At 44.4% G+C, this 9,535-nt stretch overlaps 1 protein-coding gene across 6 annotated transcripts in view; it reads right to left on the reverse strand.

The window, feature by feature from the left end:
• Positions 1 to 3,160, reverse strand: part of cep78 (centrosomal protein 78) — a 137,656-nt gene extending 134,496 nt beyond the window's left edge. For 5 of the 6 annotated variants that reach the window (XR_015078137.1, XM_085985780.1, XM_085985763.1 and 2 more), the window contains exon 1: positions 3,056 to 3,160. The gene's annotated coding sequence lies outside the window, so the exon portion shown is untranslated. Of the gene's footprint in view, positions 1 to 2,815; positions 3,015 to 3,055 lie in introns of those variants that run through there. The other variant, XM_085985748.1, reaches the window with a different exon arrangement.
• Between the last annotated feature and the right edge of the window lie 6,375 nt (positions 3,161 to 9,535).

Raw genomic sequence — 9,535 nt, forward strand, 5'->3', positions numbered from 1 at the left:
ATACTTTCCTTTATTTAAATTCAGGACCCTAGTCTCTGAGTCAACTACTTCACTCTCCATCTTAATGAAGAATTCTATCATATTATGATCGCTCCTCCCCAAGGGGCCTCGCACAACAAAATTGCTAATTAATCCTTTCTCATTACATAATACCCAGTCTAAGATGGCCTGATCTCTAGTTAGTTCCTTGACATATTGCTCCAGGAAACCATCCCGTATACACTCTAGAAATTCCTCCTCCATGCTCCTAGACTATTACCTTTCATTATGGACTAAAGGCTTCACACCCAACCCGCCCCCGAAAAAAAAATCTTCCGTTTGTTGCCATAATGCCTGCCTGGCCCTAGCAATATTTCTGGTAACAAGGTCTTTTACGTATGGGAGGAGTTGGGCTCCCTGGACTCTGCATGGATATTGCTCCCATTTGGAAGTAGAGATGCTGCAACACGTGTCTGCCAGTACGCTCAAAGCCTTCCATGACAGGTGAGCATGAGGGACTGGAATGCATGGTAGACATGGACAATTTTTAAAGTTTCCTTTTGTTTTACTTATAATTTGGATTTATTGTTTGTGCCCCTTCAAAGGCACTTTTGATTTCTGATTGATGACTCAGTCATCCAAATTGGCAGTTGAAAGAAGGGAGATGCTGCAACAGACCTTGGGTGCTGGGTGCAGCAGGAGAACGACGTGGTCAGCAAGCTGTCAGCTCAAAAAAAAGGAGGCATTTATTAATAGGGCTTGTGCATGGCAGCATTCTGAAAATGCTTGCACAGGGCCCTCTACGCTGATCGCTGAACAGTGGGGAAAGTGCCTAAGAATGATCCCAATGTCCTTAAAATAGAGTTTCAACAATCAGCCTGAACTCTGGGAAACCAAAAAAGCTCATGTTAAAGGGAATCACAGATGCTGCTGTGAAACAAAGCATTCCTTACAAGAACTGGCAGGCCTAAGCTGGCAAGGCCACAGCATGCTCGGAGACTACAAGTATGTCACTTTTTATCTGAAATCATAGTTTTTGTTGAAAAGAAAGCGGAAATGTTATGAGAGTGAAATTGCCAAGTGATTTCTGGCTCCCTATCCAATGCATTGAATTTAAAACTCTCACCCTTGTCTTAAATGGAGTTGTGGTACAGATCAGCCATGATCTAATTGAATGGTGGAACAGGCTTGAGGGGCTGAAAGGCCTACTCCCCTAACTAATTCCCCTATCTCTGTAAACTCCTCTGATCTTATTGTCCCCTGCGCTCCATGGTGGCAGAATTTTCATCTGCTCTGTTCTACACTCCAGTGTTCCCTTCACAAATCATGTTTCCTCTCCATCTTTAAAAACCTTCTCATACCCATCTGTTCAACCAAGCTTTTTGGTTCCTATCATAGCTCAGTCCTGTTCCTTAATTTTTTTTATTTTTTATTTTCCTCTCCCTTCGGTCAGGTGTATTGGGAAGTTTTCTAGATTAAATGCACTATATAAATGCAATTAGTTGTTTATAGGTTCTAAACTTAGTTGTCACTATACATTTTGGAACAGCTACAGTGGCTGCATCACAATTTACATATTTCCCATCCAAGCAGCTCATTCAAACTGAAGGATTATATGCATATGCACAGAATACCAACACTAAGAGTGGAACCAGGTGAGGACAGTCCCAATTAACAGGACAACAGAGGAGAGATGTTGGAGGAAGATGATGTGGCCAACTGTGTCAAAGGCGGCAGAGAGATCAAGGAGAAGGCGAAGGAATAGAACACCAGGGTCACAGTCAGAGGATGTCACTTGTGACTCTGGTTCGGGCCGCTTCGATACTTCAGATACTTAAGCCTCAGGAGGATCGGGACCCGGGCTTGGGACGGTGGTTATTTAATCGCGGCCACGTGCCCGCTCGGGCAATATAATCTGCCTATGCCACTGCAGCACAAAGGGCCACGGGTACAGCTGGTGTCAGGAAGCACCGATTGACACCGGGTGACTTCAGTAGGTGGGTTAGTGTTCAGGGAGGGTGCGGGTGCAACCACTCAAGTGGGTGGTAAGGGGTAAATTAAAAGAGTACTTAGACTGAAATGGACAAGACAACATTCTGTGGCGAGTTTAGTTCCTATCTACCGCGCAAATACAGCAACTTCAGACCATTCAATGCATTTCAAAAGGTGAGCCAAACAGCGAGATGTCGTTTTCACAAAGCTAACGGTGGAGCGGCACATCTCAGACAGAAACTTTTGGATATTTGAGTTTAACCACAAATCTGCCCCTCATCTGAAATTGTTGTATCATTTGCGCATAAATAACAGTGAGCGCCATTAGCCTCACCATTATTTTGACAGCAAAATCTGAGACAATATCAGCTAGCATGGGGGCCAGGGAGGGAAGTTAGGTGGTTAGCAGTTTAGTGGGAATGGGTTCAAGGGAGCAGGAGCTGGATCTCATGGATAAGATGAGCTTATAAGAACATAAGAAATAGGAGCAGGAATAGGCCATTTGGCCCTTCGAGCCTGCTCTGCCATTCTCCCTCATCTCCACTTTCCTGCCCTATCCCCATATCCCTTGATATTCAAAAATCTATCATCTCTGTCTTGAATATACTCAACGACCGAGCCTCCACAGCCCTCTGTGGTAGAGAATTCCAAAGATTCACCACCCTCTGCGTGAAGAAATTTCTCCTCATCAGTCCTGAATGGCCGACCCCTTATTCTGAGACTGTGACCCCTGGTTCTGGACTCCCCAGCCAGTCTGGTCCCGCTCCGAGGGGGCAGGGGTCGTCCCACTTTCCACCCACCGAGTGGTTGCGCCAGCACCCTCCCTGAACCCCGGCCCACCTACTTAAATCACCCGGTGCTGCCCGACTCCAGCTGTGCCCGCAGCGGCCCGGGCAGATTATAATGCCCGAGAGGGAATGTGCCAGTGGCTTAAAAAAACAGCCACCCCGAGTCCAGGTTCTCCCGAGGCTGAAACTCCGAGCTCGCCGCCGCTCTGTAGCTCCACATTACAGCAACAACTCTCCCTTCCTCCGCTGCGAACCGATCGGTAACTCGTTAAACTGCACAAAACTCTCTCGCCTACCGTTAGTGTCCGGGGACCACTTCCAAACCGCCGCTCCTGCAGCGCGCGCGCGCGCACCCTCCCGCCGCGCGCCGTCTCCTTGATTTCCAACCGCCACTCTCAACATGGCGCCCGCGCTTCCCCTCGGCCTCCGTACACCCACACGCTACTCTCAGCATGGCTCCCCGCTCAGCTCACAAAGCTGCGGCGAGAGGCTGAGGAGAACTGTGACAATTGCTGGTTGGAAGGTGCTGACCAGTCAGCTGCAGTGGGGGGGTTGCAAGTGTCCTTAAACGTTTGGAGTTGCCTATCATACAGGATTGATAACTTCCGTCAAATCCAAACCTGGGTATGACATGACATGGGAACCGTTCATGACCATCGGATTCTCAAGGATGGGAACCGTTCATGGCCATCGGATTTTCAGGGATGGGGACCGTTAATGGCCATCGGATTCTCAGGGATGGGGACCGTTCATGGCCATCGGAATCTCAGGGATGGGGACCGTTCATGGCCATCGGATTCTCAGGGATGGGGACCGTTCATGACCATCGGATTCTCAGGGATGGGAACCGTTCATGGCCATCGGATTCTCAGGGATGGGGACCGTTCATGGCCATCGGATTCTCAGGGATGGGGACCGTTCATGGCCATCGGATTCTCAGGGATGGGGACCGTTCATGGCCATCGGATTCTCAGGGATGGGGACCGTTCATGGCCATCGGATTCTCAGGGATGGGAACCGTTCATGGCCATCGGATTCTCAGGGATGGGAACCGTTCATGGCCATCGGATTCTCAGGGATGGGGACCGTTCATGGCCATCGGATTCTGGGGGATGGGGACCGTTCATGGCCATCGGATTCTGGGGGATGGGAACCATTTATGGCCATCGGATTTTCCTTTTTCTAATGTTATTGGTCAGTTTTTGCTAGTTTTCTAGGTTGTCACACTTGAGCTCCACCCACAATATAGCAGCCATTGCAAGTCAATGGTACCTGTTTACACTTCCTTGTGTATTGGAAGGAGTGAATAGGGAAAGACTATTTCCTCTGGTTGAGGGGTCATCAATTTAAAATTATCACTGAGAGTGAGAAGGTGGTTTAGAAGAAATATACATAGAGGGTTTGGTTTAGTTAAAATTTTAGCTGAAGGAGGGAGGCCTATCCACGTCCCTGGACACGAGTATCCTGCTGAATGTCAACCCAGAATTCAGACCAAGAGCTTCGGTCTCCACTCTCCAGGACTGTGGAGCAGGGTTTGAATCTTGTACCTTCTGACTCTGGCAGGAATGTTACCACTAAGTGAAAGGCTCTCTCCTAATACCAAAGTGAGCCTTTCTTTAGACTTCAGAGCCTACTATCCATAAACTCAGTCTGAAAATTCTCTTAAAATGAATTAAAGAAAGAACTTGCATTTATATAGTGCCTTTCACAACCTCAGGATGTCCCAAAGTGCTTTACAGCCAATGAAACTTTTGAAGTGTAGGCGCTGTAGTAATGTAGGAGTCACTATATAATGACTTTTTCTTATCTATTTTTATGTTTACAATAATCATAGAGGTTGGATTTATTATTGGGCAACTTATTGTTGTACAACAGATCCCTTTCTCTATTCTTGTTTTCTTTTCCGTTGAGGCCAACAAAATTCAAAGTATTCAAATTGACAAATATTCTGCCAGAGTGAATGACCAAAGTTATTTGTATATCCAGTACTCCTACCATTCAAAATGTTCAAAATACTTGGAAATTGTTTCCATTCTACAGTATTTGAGAAGTCAGTAGCATTATAAAGATGAGAAAGAAATTGTTAGAACTATTTCACATTTAAATGTTACTCTTCTCTTTTCTGCAGTAGACTTAAAAAACATTCAAATGCAGGATAATGGTCGATGTACCAAGAATCTTACATCGAGAAGATAACTTTGAAGAAGTTTCCAACTCTGAAACTGTTACAAAGAGATTCATGGCATCTTTCCCAGTGCATGAGAAAGGTACTTTCATAGGGTCTAGTCTTAAAGCAAACACAACCTTTAGGAACTAATAAAAAACATATGTTTCCTCATAAAAAAACCTAAGAGGACAGTCTGAAGAAAACAACTTGCCTTTACCTTCAAACAGAGATATTTGTACTCCACAATCGATTGATATTACAAAAATAAAAGAAAATTCAACAAAGAAACAGAAAGAAAGAAGAAAGAAAGACTTGCCTTTCTTTAGCGCCTTTCATGACCACCGGATGGCCCAAAGCGCTTTACAGCCAATTAAGTACTTTTGAAGTGTAGTCACTGTTGTAATATAGGAAAAGCGGCAGACAATTTGCGCACAGCAAGCTCCCACAAACAGCTATGTGATAATGACCAGACAATCTGTTTTAGTGACATTGATTGAGGGATAAATATTGGCCAGGACACCGGGGATAACCCCTGCTGTACTTCGAAAAATGCCATGGGATTTTTACGTCCATGTGAGAGAGCAGACGGGGCCTTGGTTTAGTGTTTCATCCAAAAGATCCAAAAATAGGATTAAATATTTGTGAAGCAGTTAGAGGTTTACTGTTGCAATCAAGGATTATTCAGTATTGTCAGAAGAAAACAATGCAGATAAGCCTAACCTGGATGGTCAATGGATACCACAAAAAGTCACTATTTTAAAAGTAATTTCAGCCTTTTCTTTTCTCTAGATTAGAAAGATCCAAGAACAATCTCAAAAATTTAAATTAGTCAAATAAGATGTAACAAGAAACTGAAATAACCTAACTCTTTTCAAGAAAATTTGGAGTACGGCAAGACATGAGTCAGTTTTTACTTTACTGACCTTAATCTTTGAGTATATTATTCTTGGATTTTTTAGAATTTGAAAAAAAATCTTGAAATAAGTAATATCTTGTTAACTAAGAGTTATTTTTGGCCAGACACTTCTAGCATGCAGGATAAATATTTTCAGACAACGTTTTCTGAATTTGATCCTGCCAGGTACTGTGAAATTCCTTACAAAGAATATTTTGTATAAAAACAGGGAGGTATTGCTGCAGTTGTACAAGGTATTGGTGATACCGCACCTGGAATACTGCATACAGTTTTGGTGTCCATACTTAAGAAAAGACATACTTGCTCTCGAGTCAGTACAAAGAAGGTTCACTCGGTTAATCCCGGGGATGAGGGGGTGGTCATATGAGGAGAGGTTGAGTAGATTGGGACTCTACTCATTGGAGTTCAGAAGAATGAGAGGCGATCTTATTGAAACATATAAGATTGTGAAGGGGCTTGATCGGGTGGATGCGGTGAGGATGTTCCCAATGATGGGTGAAACTAGAACTAGGGGGCATAATCTTAAAATAAGGGGCTGCTCTTTCAAAACTGAGATGAGGAGAAACTTCTTCACTCAGAGGGTGGTAGGTTTGTGGAATTTGCTGCCCCAGAAAGCTGTGGAAGCTACATCATTAAATAAATTTTAAACAGAAATAGATAGTTTCCTAGAAGTAAAGGGAATTAAGGGTTACGGGGAGCGGGCAGGAAATTGGACATGAGTCTAGGTTCGGAATGGTCATGGCCCTGTGGGTAGTGGAGTGGGCCCAGGGGCCGTGTAGCCTGGTTCTGCTCCTACTGTGTTCTAATTCTGTGTTAGATTTCAGGAGATGGTTTTATTCCTGTTCCTGGCTGGGGTGGAGATCGCCTTTACAGAAGGTAAGTACTGTAGAAAATATAGGGACAGAGTGATCTCCTGGAAGAATTTCGATCGCCTAGATGGGTCGGAGAGGAATTTCCCAGATTTTTTTCTCCCAAATTGGCCATTGGGTCCCTATCTGGTTTTTCGCCTCTCCCGGGAGATCACATGGGTTCGGGTGGATGCACAGTGATAGAAGATTTGAGGTTAGGATCAGATCAGCCACGATCTTATTGAATGGTGGAGCAGGCTCGAGGGGCCAATTGGCCTACTCCTGCTCCTATTTCTTATGTTCTTATGTTCTTATTTTCTTATCTGTAGTGCATAGACAGCTTCCTGGGGGCAAACAAGGAAGACTTGAGCATACTGAACAGGGAAGATGATTTTTGATTATTTTTTTACCACAGCAAAAGTTTTCCATTCTTTGAAATACACAAATAATCTTCTCCCATTATAATTAGATTATTTAATTTCTGGATTGTTGTCAAAAATATAAGGTAACAATTGCTTTTTGAATTTTTGGGCTTGATTTTGCCAGCCCTGGGGAGGCAGGTTTGGAGGCGGGACTGCCAGGAAAATGGCAGAATTTGGGGGTGGGTACCCAACCTGCCCCCCAACCCACCTCCATGCCATCTTGCCAAGAGGCGGGTAGCCGTCCCACGCCGGGTCCCGTCTCCTTGGAGGCGGGAAGGGATTAAAGCCACTTAACTGCCTGTTAACAGGTAGTTAACAGGCAGAAAATAGGCTTATCATCATTTTGCCCACACAAGAGCGGGCTTCCCGAAGGCTCCGAAACCCGCCAGGGTCACCGAAGCGAGTAGTGGGTCTGCGGGGGTCGGAGGGGTCCAAAAGTGTGCTGTGGAGGTGAGTGATGGGTGCAAGTGTGGAGAGGTGAGTATCTGAAGTAAGTGCAAAGTGTTAGAAAAAGTGTACTTACCTTTGTTTCTTCCTGCAGGCTTCAATCGGTGGGTATGCGGAGAGTCTCGCACCTCCGTGGTAGAGATGACAGATGGCCGTTGCATTCTCCAATGCAACAACCATCTCATTTCTGAAAAGAAAGAGGTTTGATGAGGTCTTGAATTCAAGACCTCATCAAACTACAGAGAATGTCACTGACATCTTCACAGAGCTGTCAAATGATGACAATTCATCTGTCAACATTTTTTGACAGATGAAACGTCATACGTTGACGTTCTCTGCAACCGCTTTCCCTTAATCAGCTTGCTAAGCCCGCTAGACAGGCTTAACAAGGTCAATCAAGGGAAAATAGCATGGGTTGGCCAGAAGCTTATGGAGGCAGGATTGAAGCCCGACAAGTGGGAGTTCCACCTCCAAAAGCTCCCCATTGGCAAAATCACCCCCAATGTGTAACTATAACTGCAGCGCAGAATACGGAATTCTCTGCATTTCTAAATACAATCTAATGACACAAATGTAATGTCATGACACAACATTAATAATGTTCATCCCAGTTTGGCATAAAAATAAAACAAAAAAGGTGACTCAACCGTGGCTAACAAGGGAAATTAGGGATAGCATAAGATCCAAAGAGAGGACATATACATTGGCCAGAAAAGCAATAATCCTGAGGATTGGGAGCAGTTTAGGATTCAACAAAGGAGGACAAAGGGATTAATTAAGAAAGGGAAAATAGAATATGAGAGTAAGCATGCAGGGAACATAAAAACTGACTGTAAAAGCTTTTATAGATATGTGAAGAGAAAAAGATTGGTGAAGTCAAGCGTAGGTCCCTTGCAGTCAGAATCAGGGGAATTTATAATGGGGAACAAAGAAATGGCAGACCAACTAAATACATATTTTGGTTCTGTCTTCACAAAGGAGGACACAAATAACCTCCCAGAGATGCCGGGGAACATAGGGTCTGATGAAAGGGTGGAACTGAAAGAAATCAGTATTTGTAGGGAAATGGTATTAGGAAAATTGATGGGACTGAAGGCCGATAAATCCCCAGGGCCTCATAATCTACATCCAACGGTACTTAAGGAAGTGGCCCTAGAAATAGGAGATGCATTGCTGGTCATCTTCCAGAACTCGATAGACTCTAGAACAGTACCCATGGATTGGAGGGTAGCTAATGTTACCCCACTATTCAAAAAAGGTGGCAGAGAAAAAGCGGGGAATTATAGCCTGACATCGGTAGTGGGGAAAATGCTACAGTCCATTATAAAAGATGTAATAGCAGAGCACTTGGAAAACAGTGACAGGATCGGACAAAGTCAACATGGATTTACAAAAGGTAAATCATGCTTGACTAATCCACTGGAATTTTTTGAAGATGTAACTGGTAAAATAGATAAGGGAGAACCAGTGGATGTGGTGTATTTGGACTTTCAGAAGGCCTTCGATAAGGTCCCACATAAGAGATTAGCGTGCAAAATTAAGGCACATGGGATTGGGGGCAAGGTATTGACTTGGATAGAGAACTGGTTGGCAGACAGAAAGCAAACAGTTGGAATAAACGGGTCATCTTCCGAGTGGCAGGGAGTGACTAGTGGGGTACCGCAAGGATTAGTCCTAGGACCCCAGCTGTTCACAATATATATTAATGATGACCTGGACGAGGGAATTGGATGTAATATCTCCAAATTTGCAGACGACACAAAGCTGGGTGGGAGGGTATGCTGTGAGGAGGATGTCGTGAAACTCCAGTACGATTTGGACAGGTTGAGTGATTGGGCAGAAACATGGCAAATGCACTACAATGTGGATAAATGTGAGGTTATCCACTTTGGTGGCAAAAACAGGAAGGCAGATTATTATTTGAATGGCAATAGATTGGGAGAAGGGGGAAGTACAAAGAGACCTGGGTGTTCTTG

Source organism: Somniosus microcephalus, chromosome 1 (assembly GCF_052327205.1).
Source record: "Somniosus microcephalus isolate GS21.2 chromosome 1, FLI_Smic_1.0, whole genome shotgun sequence".
In the NCBI taxonomy this organism is placed as follows: domain Eukaryota; kingdom Metazoa; phylum Chordata; class Chondrichthyes; order Squaliformes; family Somniosidae; genus Somniosus; species Somniosus microcephalus.